At 35.2% G+C, this 11,643-nt stretch overlaps 1 long non-coding RNA gene across 1 annotated transcript in view; it reads left to right on the top strand.

Annotated features, from left to right (window-relative positions):
- Nucleotides 1-9,374: 9,374 nt before the first annotated feature.
- LOC141405343 (uncharacterized) overlaps nucleotides 9,375-11,643 on the top strand; it is a 161,525-nt gene continuing 159,256 nt past the window's right edge. The window contains exons 1-2 of the long non-coding RNA XR_012413181.1: nucleotides 9,375-9,531; nucleotides 9,974-10,403. This is a non-coding gene — a long non-coding RNA (uncharacterized lncRNA). The remainder of the gene's footprint in view (nucleotides 9,532-9,973; nucleotides 10,404-11,643) is intronic.

The following is an 11,643-nucleotide window of genomic DNA, read 5'->3' as shown; positions in this document are numbered from 1 at the left end:
GTGTTGCTATGGACCGCTCGCTCTCTGTCCGACTTTTATAATAAAATATATATGGCGAATAACAAAATTCCTTTACAATTCCATTTGAAAAAAATTAAAAAATTTTTTTACGAGCACATCTACGATTTTTGGTACAGAGGTAAAGGAAAAAAATCCGGTTTCAAATCTGCTCGCGTTCACGAAATTGGCCAATGCGCACAAAAGTTATAGCGGTTTTTATTCTCATATAAAAAAAAATATTTAAAAATATCTTTTTTGTTGTTATGAGAAAATGTATGCATAAATCGTTAACAGCATTCCATATCTATTCGTAGATGTTTAAATAGTTATTAAATTTATTATTATTTTCGCGGAAACTCAACAAATAAAAACAAATTTGAAGTAAATCCAAATTATCCTGTCCCAGAATCCGTACAAACCATCAAAAAATAAATTAAAGAATATATGCGGAATCTAGACAATGCGTAGACAAATATGATACCAAATTTATAGAGATTGGGTACGTAAATTGCATATTATAGCAACAACAAAAGAGAAAAACTTATTGTTGGAAAATATTGTTGCAAATATTTTTTTGGTTTGATTCTAAAAATTAGAAAAAAATATTTGGGAGTTCTCCAACTATTTTGCTAAAATCCCATAGAATAATGAATGTATACAGTTAAAACTTCATCAAAACATATGGTTTACCATAGCGAGAGTTTAACTGATTACTGTGATAACTTATAAGGGTAGGAAATTAAGAGTAATATTGAAATTACAATAATTCAATTAATATTATAATTAAAAAGCCTGTTATTCGCGAATTAGTTAAAGTCGGTTGATGCGCATCCGTTTTTGGATACAGCGAATCAATCTCTGTCAAAATTTATGCATATTTCGATGTTTCACTCAGGGGCCATTGTGTGCCACCAGTTGCATCATACACTGCAAAAAACCTTAAAGTTGGTAAAAGTCGCGCAATGTGCATACGATGTTGATGCGCATCCGGTTTCGTCAGCGCCTATCAAAAATACGTCCAAATATACCAATTTTAATTAGATTCTTCAAGAACCGCGGATGTGCCTCCACATTCTATTTTTGGTGAAAACCCCATATTACACGCGAATCTCTGTAATTTATGACACGCGTTTTCGCAAATATTATAATCGCGTATAAAGGATTCCATTTACGTAAAAAATTTCAAGAAAATCGCGGTTTAGTACGCGGATTTGTCGAAATAATTTTTTGCTGCTTTTCCTATTTTCAGGGTATCTATATCCGCGGTTTTAGCGGATGGATTCGATCGCGGAAGGTCTCATTAAATCCGTCGCGTAAAAAAACTAAATTCACGCGGGGTACAAAGGAAATTGAATGGCACTTGTAAATTTTAAACGCAAAAAATAGGTTTTTTAAAAAAAATCACGCATCAAATATTGGCCTTTAGACTCCAATTACTAGGATGATGTAAGGAGCACACTCATGAGATATGCATTAAACGACGTAGAATCACGAGTTTTATAATCCTAATGTGAGTTTTGAATATTATCTTGTTGCGCGTCCGAAGTATTAAAACAATTAAAAAAACCCCGAAATTCCGGCTTCAAAATGTCAGCATCAATTTTAGGTGGATGCAGTGGATATATCGAAAAATGATACACTAGTATCATATTGCCCATGAAGTATTCTTTGAGTCTTTCTTTGGGCATATGTCTATAAAATGTAAGGTTAAGCCTAAAATCGGAAGGGAGCATAAAAAAACTTGTTGGCTTCAACCCATTTTTACCTATTTTTCTACATTGATGCCAACACAGCTTCCACGTAAATTAATTTTAATGGTCGACCTTATGGGATTCCTCCTAAAACACTTCAGTTTAAAGAATGTATATCATACTATATAGAATATGTTAACAGTTCGCGAATTCTGAAAGGGTGAAACTCGGATTCATCGATTGTAAAAAATTTTTGTTTTTCGCCATATGGGAACTATAAAGTTTTAAATAAAACGATTTTAAAATCGAACTTGCTTATAAGCAACGTTGAGACCGAAAGGGTTATTCAAGATTGGAGATACCTACATTGCGTGATCGGTGCATCAAACATATTAAATCGGGAGAAAATATATGGGAGCTATATCCAATATATATAACCGATTTCAATATAATTTCGCAAACTTATTTCTAGACCGAAATTCCGTCAAACAATTAAAATGTCATCAAAACCGTACATATGTACGTAGAGTTACTGGTGCACCAAATACCTAAAATCAGCCTAAAGTATACATAAACTTACTTACTTAATTGGCCCATTACAGAACATTTGTTCTATAGGCCGAACTAAGAAAAGATCTCAATTTCTCTCTGTCTCTTGCTTCTCTTTCTGGAATACCGCGCCTTGTCATCTCTTAATCCACTTGTTTGCGCCATCTATTCTTTGGTCTGCCAATTCTGCGTGCACCGCCAAGCGGCTCATATTTATAAGCCTTTTTAGCGGGTTCATCATCGCTCATTCTTATGATATGGCGTAGCCAACGCAATCGTTGCATCTCGATACGTTTAACTATATTGATGTCGTTGTATAGCAAATACAGCTCGTGGTTCATGCGACGTCGATATTCACCGTCAACTCAGATCGGTCCGTAGATCTTTCGAAGAATTTTTCTCTCAAACACACCAGGCACTGCCTTATCTGCTTGCGCAAGTACCCAGGCTTCGGAACCATACATCAGCTCGGGTAGTATCAGTGTTTTATAAAGCGTTAGTTTTGTTTGACGATATGTGGCTTTGTTTTTAAACTGCTTACTTAAGCCAAAGTTAGCCAATACAATTCTTATTTTTATTTCACAACTGATGTCGTTAGTTGTGTTTACGGCGGTGCCGAGTTAGACGAAGTCTTTTACTACCTCAAAATTATAGTAACCAACGTCAACAGTTGGCCCGATCTCTATGGACGCATTGCGCGTCGACACCATCAATTTAGTCTTCCCGCCGTTTACCGCCAGACCCACTTTAGCAGATTCCCCTTCGACCTTCATAAAGATATCTGTTACTTCTTTTACTGATCGCCCCATGATGTCTATATCATCAGCATAAGCATGTAACAAGTGGCTATTAGTGTATTTTGTGCCACTTTTTTTGACGTTTGCCTCTCGAATAACCTTTTCCAGCAGGATGTTGAAGGCTGTCTCCTTGCCTGAAACCTCTTTTGGTACAAAATTCTTCGGAGAGGTTCTTTCCTATTTTAACTGAGGATCTCGTGTCAGTTAAAGTCATTTTACAAAGCCGAATGAGCTTTGCGGGGATACCAAATTCAGACATGGCCTGGAATACCTTTGAACGTAGTGGGCTGTCGAAGGCTGCTTTATAATCGACAAAGAGGTAGTAGGTGTCGATCTGCATCTCTTGGGTCTTCTCCAGGATTTGCCGCAGGGTAAATATCTGGTCAATAGTGGACTTGCCAGGTCTAAAGCAGCATTGGTATGGTCCAATTATCTTGTTGACCATAGGCTTTAGTCGTTCGCACAATATCCCTGACACGATCTTGTAGGCAATCGGGAGTAGACTTATGCCCCTATAGTTAGAGCATACAGTCTTATCTCCTTTCTTATGGACACTCAGGTTCCAATCGTCGGGTACTCGTTCTTCCTGCCAGATGGTGCTAACTAGCTGATGAATACACCTTATCACCGTGTCGCCTCCGGTTTTGAACAGCTCGGCTGGTAAGCCATCGGCTCCTGCTACCTTATTATTCTTCAGCCGGTTTATTGCTGTTTTTACCTCATCTTGGCTGGGCGGTATACATTCAATACAATCTTCTGGGATTGGATCTGTGGTATCTTCGTCGTCTTCGATGGATACCAACAGGTTTGACAAATGCTCTTTCCATATCCTGAGCACACTATCTGTATCAGTTACCAAATTACCTTGCTGGTCTCTACAGGAGGAGGTGCCCGTACCAAAGCCATTAGTGTGATGCTTCACTCTTTGGTAGAATTTTCGGACTTCATTCTGGTTCCTGTACATCTCGATTTTTCCACACTCCCGCTTTTCCATCTCTCTCTTTTTCCTACGGAAAATACGTTTCTCCTCTATCCTTTTCTTCCGATATCTATCTCGTACGCTACGCGTTGCTACGGATTGTAAAGTAGCCCTATATGCCGCATTTTTCTCATCGGTAGCAGCACGACACTCCTGATCATACCATGGATTCCTTGGTGGAAGTCTCTGGTATCAAAGTATGGATTTTGCGGGTGTTTGCATGGAGTGGGCAATACTTTGCCATTGCGCTGATATGTTATCGGGATGAGTGCTTTGATCAAGCAATGGGCTAGTTGAGTGGAATATGCTAGGCTATCTGTTGTGATTGTCCGTGCGTCACCTTTAGGTGTTGCTGTGACGCCTTTCCCGTTCCATCGTATTTCCTGTATGTCGGCCTTGTACTTTTCAAGTACATCTGTCAATGCTTAAACTGCACCTTCTCTGTAAAGTGTGCTAACATTCCAGGTGCAGATTCGCAGATCATGGTCTTTAAAACGTTTGCGGGGGTCGTCAACTTTAGAAGGATTTGTTTTTCTTTTCTTTTGCTTTTTCATAGTAGGCTGCTTTTTCTAGGGGAGGGTTACTAACCCAGCGCCCAAACACAAGTTTTTAACGTTCTTATGGATGAAGGCGCGGCACATGTTAGCTCACTACCTTTAACGGGTGTTAAAGGCAGCTCCCCAGGTGACACCACGGGGAGGTCAGTGTCCACTTGAGATGAGAGAGGGACCAAGATAAATCCTAGACTTTGCCATGGTAAAGCCGGTCAGGACCGTTCCTTGGTAAACATGGGAACTATATCCAAATCAGAACCAATTTCAATATAATTTGGCAAACTTGTTTCTAGACCACATTCCGTCGTATACTTAAAATGTCATCAAATTCGGACAGAATTTGTGCGTTTGATGCCCCAAATACCTCAAATAGGATGAAATTATTAATGGGGACTATATCCAAATCTGATCCGATTTCAATATACTTATCAAACATATTCTAGACCAAAGTCCGTCACACGTTTCAAATGTCATCGAAATGGGACGGAATTTGGGTGTTTGGTGCACCTCATACCTCAAATCGGGTAAAAATATCTATATATGGGAGCTATATTCAATTCTGAACCGATTTCAATATAATTTGGCGAACTTATTTCTACACCAAATTCCGTAGTATATTTCAATTTGCATCAAAATCCTACAGAATTTGCGTGTTTGGTGAACCAAAGACAATCTGAAGCGATTTCAAGATAATTCGGCAAACTTATTTCTTAACCAATTTCCGTCGTATGTTTCAAATTTCATTAAAATCGGACAGCATTTGTGTGTTTGGTGTACCAAATACCTCAAATCGGGCGGGTTAGACAACAAATGTATTGCAAAGGCCGACATTGTTAAAATTTTCATATTAATTGTTTATTTATGGCAACAAATTATGTTAAAACTATACGGTTTTTGTGCAAATATCTTGCTATTGCTCCCCAAAACAATATTCCGTGAAAATATGCAAAGTTTATTTGCGATTTATAAAAATACGGTCAAAAATAAAAATTAACTACTAGTTGGAGGTGACAATAAATGTATTGCAAAAACTACCAAATCTACGGTTTTTTGGAGAATTACTATAGTTATGTTCCTTAATGAGTTGTCTATCCACTTTGGACATTCATTGGAACAGTTATGAGCTTAGGTAAACCAAAATTTAAGGCTCGGCATGTTACACTCTAAGGGTACTGGTTCCCCAATTTTTATTAAATCTTGATCTTTCGTTGGAGGACCTTTTTCGAGTTTCTTCATCTTAAACTGGACCCAAATAATTTATAAGGGTTGACATCAGGATTGTGGCCCGAGGTATTTATCAGTTTAGTTTTGTTATATTACATCAGCAACTTATACAAATAAGATTAATATGTCATGATCTGGCCTTTGGAATGAATGGTGGTATTTGAACGTGTTTGAGCTTTGTGGACCCGTTTTACCGACTTTCAGAATAATGAATATTAAGTATTTCCTAATGATGTCAGTGGGGATGTCTTCCCATTCATTATTATGTCCGTGAACCAGATTTTGAATATTTTTTTGCTTGGTAAAAAATATACACTGCCGCTCACTTGAATAGAACCCCCTGCAAAATTTTATTCAACCTTCATTTTTTTCCGAATTATACAAGATATGAAGTTTTTAACTTTTATTATATTTAGCTTCATGTGTTTGGAGTAAACTTAGTCATTCATTTCCATTCAAATCCAATTTATATAAAAATTATACAAGAAAAACAAAATAAAGTAAAAAATTGGAGTAAAAAATTTGGCTCATTTGAATAGAACCCCCCCTTTAAAATTTGCGAATACAGAAAGATTGTATTAGAATATCGATGCATATTTACTCTATATTGAAAACGATGTACTTTCAGTACTATTCAGTAAAAGGATATCCCTCCTGATTAAGGATACACCCGTATATCCTGCTTTGGTAAGGATTCTTTAAATAATCAGGTGTAATGCCATACAAAGCTTGCTTTTTTCTGTCAACAAGTTTATTTTTGGAAGCGTACTGTCTCCTAGAGTCGTATATTTTACGCTTAAGTCAATTCCATACAGTTTAGACAACATTTACCACTGTAGAATATGGTGGCCCCTCCAGGATATCCGCATTTCTATTCAAATCTTTAAGTTTTGATAACTCGAAGTGAACAAAAATTTATAAAATCGTGATGAAATTCTCACTCGGGATATCCGAAAATGTTTCTCAATACTGGAAATTCCTGTTTTAGAACTCCTTTGTTAATTGTCGTGTGCATTTAGGGTGAACTAAATTGACGCCCAAGTCCTTGATACATACATATGTAAGTAAGTAATAACAGTGATTTACCTATGCCTTACCATACTCTGTTAGTAACATTCTGTTAAGAAAAGCAACAATTGTAATAAATAAATCATGATTTCGGAGTTCGGAGAATAAAAAACTCTGGTTATAATTGAATGCGTTTGGTTGACGAGGGTTGATCCGGAAGTGGTTAAAACAGAGAAAAGACGAAATCATGACGGGAACATTCCAATTAGAAATGTATTATGTAGTTGTTTGTGGATTGTTTATGTTTAAACAATAACATTTTCAACACTATGGACAGTAATGTATGTTGATGACACATCCACCCAAACCTTGTTAACTAACCTTCATTGCGTCATACTCATTTGTGGAAATACAGATTCATTCCCAGTGGGAAAATGGAGAATATATTACATTGAGAATAAATAACTTATAGCATTATATGATTTACATTATAGAATTTGTCAAAAATAATCGAGAAAAGAATGCAATTTGAGCAAAAATTAATTATAACACTGTTGTTATAGGATGCATTATATTATTCATCCCAATTGAAGCGAAATGGTCATTTCTTTTGACGAAATTTACAAATTGATTACCGTCTATATTCCAGAATCTGTATATGATGGAATGTGTAGTTTCATAGTTTTTTTTTCCTGATTCTGTGTCCCGTTATTTTCGGACGACTTCATGTCGCGTCATTGTTTAAGTTTGTAAATTTGTTTAGTTTTGTTTAGGGATAGGTAATGGGAAGGAATAATCGATTTTTCGACTTTTCGATTTTGGTCTAAAACTAAAAATGCGATTTTTCGGTCCGGCGATTATTTCACTTGTCATAAAACTCGACTTTTTCATAACCGCGGATAATCGATTATGATCGATTATTCGTCGGTTGTTGAGGTTTCTTTTGAAAATGTAAAACCGCCAAAACTGTAAAACCGCCAAGTCAGCAATCAATGGGCAAACTCGAAAATCGATCACAAGATAATCGATTATGCGATTTCCCCTCCACCCAAAAGTCGACCACGATTTTTAGACTTTTAACCGCAAAAAGTCGACTAATCGATTAATCGAAAGTCGACTTACCTATCCCTAGTTTTGTTTCATTCGTGTGACGGTGAAGATGTACGTTTTTTAAATGTATTCAAAGCGACGTTGGAGGCGTTTAATATCAAATAAAAAAAACGTTGTGCAAGTGCATACATCAAATGAAAACAAGTAAGTAAAATTGTTCAACATTTGCAAATTAAATACTTTTATAACATAAATATTAATATAAATTATTTATTACAGAAGTGTCAACGTGCGAAGGATATGACGATAAAGAATTCAAAAAGATATTAAAAAGGCATTCCATCTGACTAAATTAAGACAGTTTCAAAGTTGGTTTACATTTAAGAAATCCTCTCGATTTCAATTGTCAATTCCATTGCTCAAACGTCAAATGAAAGCCAATGGATTTCGGATGAGTTTTCATTTGATGTATACGCAAAGGAATTGACAGTTGAAATACACTCGATTTTGTTTTTGTATTCTGCGAATGCGTGCATATATTTATAAAACTATGTTTATTACTAATAAAAAAATAATAAAATATAAAATAATAAAAAATTGAATTAAAATATATATTTTCAAAAATACATATTTTTAATCTATTATGGGGGAATAAATTAAATAAATAATCAATTATATAATGTATTCTGGAAATAGTGTCCAAAAATGTATTATATTGAATGCATTATATTATGTATTACTGAGGCAAACAAAAGGAATGCATTATTTTCCTAGGACATGCACCGTGTTAACAATAATGTATTCTGGAATCAATAAATCATAGTGTTTATGCATTACCTCCTCGTTTACCATTGCTTCCATTTTCCCACTGGGTTGCTTAGGTTGAAAGAGAAGTAACTGTGCAATGGAGTGACTCAGTGCTTACTAAAATGTGTGCTCTCATTGATTCAAGTAATTCAAGTGTCATGTTTGTCATGTTGCTTGTTTATGTTTTTAATTGTGGACTAGTGTTGGGGTGGTGGTGCTGTATGGGGTGTGGTGGATTGCTGCCACACAGCCATAAACGTTACCCAAAAAGAGAATCAAGTATGTGTGCTTTATATGCGTTCTAAGGTGCGTTGAATGAAATTCAGCTTACGAGTGGTCTTGGGGTGATAGTGGTGTTTTCATCATGTTTTTTGTTTTCTTCGTTTTGGGTGGATGTCGGGCTATTGACTCTCATACACATTCGCTTGTGTGTGCGGGAATATTATCATCGTACATATAAGGGCATGGCGGGTGGCTTTTTGTTTTGTTATATTATTAATCACTCTCTGAGCTTTACTTTTGTACGCTTGCCCAGTTACTTCTGCGGGGGATTTTTGGAAAACTCTACACTTGGGTTTTGGGTGGTTGAGCGAAAAATCTCTCTCATATTTTGTGCCTCTTCGGTTAGTATTCTCTACAAAGTGTAATTTTGCCTTTCATACAGCGTATCCAGTGGCTTAGGGTTTGTGATAATAATGGTGAGTTTAATGAAAACAGTTTTGCGAGTTACGTTTGGCGAGTTATACCTAAAATACGCGTAAATTAACGGAAAATGAACAACTGAAAACAAAAAAAAAAAAAAAATAATTTTTTTGTGTAATAAGAGATTGAATTTTCTGAGAGTTTTGTGGTATGAAAATTATTGAACAAGTGTGAGTGCAAAATCAAATAAAAATAAATGTCTACTTAATATTGGAAAAGTTACATATTATTTCCCATGAAGTGAAAATTGCAAAAATAAGCAGCCATTGTATTTATATGTGTGTTTGTGAATGATGTTAGCATTTGTTTGTTTTGTGGTGCACTTCAGCGTTGAAAAGTTTTACTGTGTTTTTGTAATTTTTGTTTTTTTTTTTTTTGTTTTTCTGTTTTCTTTTCCTCTGTGGAAAACAATTTTGTTTAGTGCTCTTCACAAAACAAAAGCAACAGCAAATGTGTTTTTGTTTCAGCGTTATTGTTGTTTTATTTTTTACTCCCAAACGTATCTGCTGTGGAAACAAACATCAACAGCTACAGTAAAACGAAAAATGTTATTTGATTTGAAATTCATGCGGCGAGCAGAAAGTTTAATTGAAATTCATTTATTCTTTACAGAAATGCGAAATCTACCGTTTTGTAATTTTTGTGCTTAGTCAACAATGCTGTCTGCAATGAAGTAAAAAGAACAAAAATAACAACAAAGCTCAGTTTTTCCTGGTGTCTGTATTGGTGTGTGAAAATCCATACAAATTTTCCAAAATGTATTCCAGTGCTGAATGAAAACAAAACAAAAATTTGATGCTGAAGTAGCAACAACAGCACTTTTTGATATCTGATTGTATATTCTAAAGTGAGTGGTATTAATACGAATAATTAACATTCTGTGTTTGCGTGTATAAAGGAAGAAAATCTTCAGAATTATTAAAGTAAAAAGAAAGTTAAAAATGTTCTGAGCAATTTGAATGGAAGTGTCTGCTCAAACATTTCACAACATATCTTCCCATTTGATAACAATAAGTGGATTAGGATATAACACAATTTCAAGGTAAGTTTGAGATAATGTTTTGAATTATTAGGTTAATGTGTGCATAAAATAAAATTAAACATTAAACATTAGTGATAATTTTCAATTATTTTGATTTTAGGGTACTATTTATTTAATAAAGCATCTTACTGAAGAAGATTGTGCGAGATATGAAGAGAATACACTATTAACCGTATTTATATTGACAATTAACAATTAAAAAACTTCCGTCGGCTTTGACGACGAAAATACAAAAAACAGCTTATAAAAATCGCATATCAACTATTAATCGACGCTATTATTTGAAGCCATTCTTAAAGGGTACGGAACGAAGTAATCAGTAATAAATTTATTTCAGAGAAATTTAACCTATTAGGAGTAGATGTGAACACATTTCAAGGTGCTTACACCTGGGAAGTTTTTGCGGATTCTGAAACTACAATGTTCATAGATAAGAAAAATCAAAAAACAAAAGAAAAAGCTGGAGCGCTTTTTTAATAAATCGCGATCAAAGTTCACATTTGTAGGTTTTTTAAGTTTTTACGATTTTGCTGGGAAACCGCAAGCCCTATCAAAATGGCACTAAAGAAGAAAAAATTCTCTACAAGATTGTCCTTTATGATTTTTTCGTAGGTTTTACCATTTTTGAGATATAGAAGTTCAAATTTTGACAATTAACAGTCCTCTCCTTATAAAACAAGACCATGGCTGCAATTTCCCATGTTAAACTTATATGTCTGAGAAAAAATTACCAATCTTATAGAGGATTTTTACAGCAATTAAATTTTCTCCAGTCCTATTTCGATAAGACTTACCGTTTTCAAGCAAATCGTGAAAACCTTACAAAAAACCGAAAAATGTGACCTGAAATTCTACATCTCAAAAATGTTAAAACCTAGGACCAAATCATTACGGTCAATCCTCTGGAGAATTTTCACAGCTACAAAATTTCCTTTACGGCTTGTGGGTTTCAAGCGAAATAAGCCTGACAAGTAAAAAAATTATCAGTCGGCTTTGCCGACCGAGATATAGCCTCAGCCAAGGTGAATTGAAGCTTTCATCTTGGGACAGGTCGAATGTACTTAGAGTCTTTTCAGAATTTTGTGGCCCTTTTTGGACATTTGCACTTGCCGACACAAACGTGGATTAGGATTCAAGTTCAAATGTGTTGCGGAGGAGGTACTTGAAGGAATGGACCGACATAGTATATTATGGACGTCGATCTTATTTTGGGAGTCAAATTTTGAACAAAATCGGTTGA

This window comes from Musca autumnalis, unplaced genomic scaffold (genome assembly GCF_047663935.1).
Source record: "Musca autumnalis isolate F117 unplaced genomic scaffold, ASM4766393v1 scaffold_5, whole genome shotgun sequence".
Classification (NCBI taxonomy): Eukaryota; Metazoa; Arthropoda; class Insecta; order Diptera; family Muscidae; genus Musca; species Musca autumnalis.
Note: the sequence above shows the minus strand (reverse complement) of the source record. Positions and strands in the feature narration are given on the sequence as shown.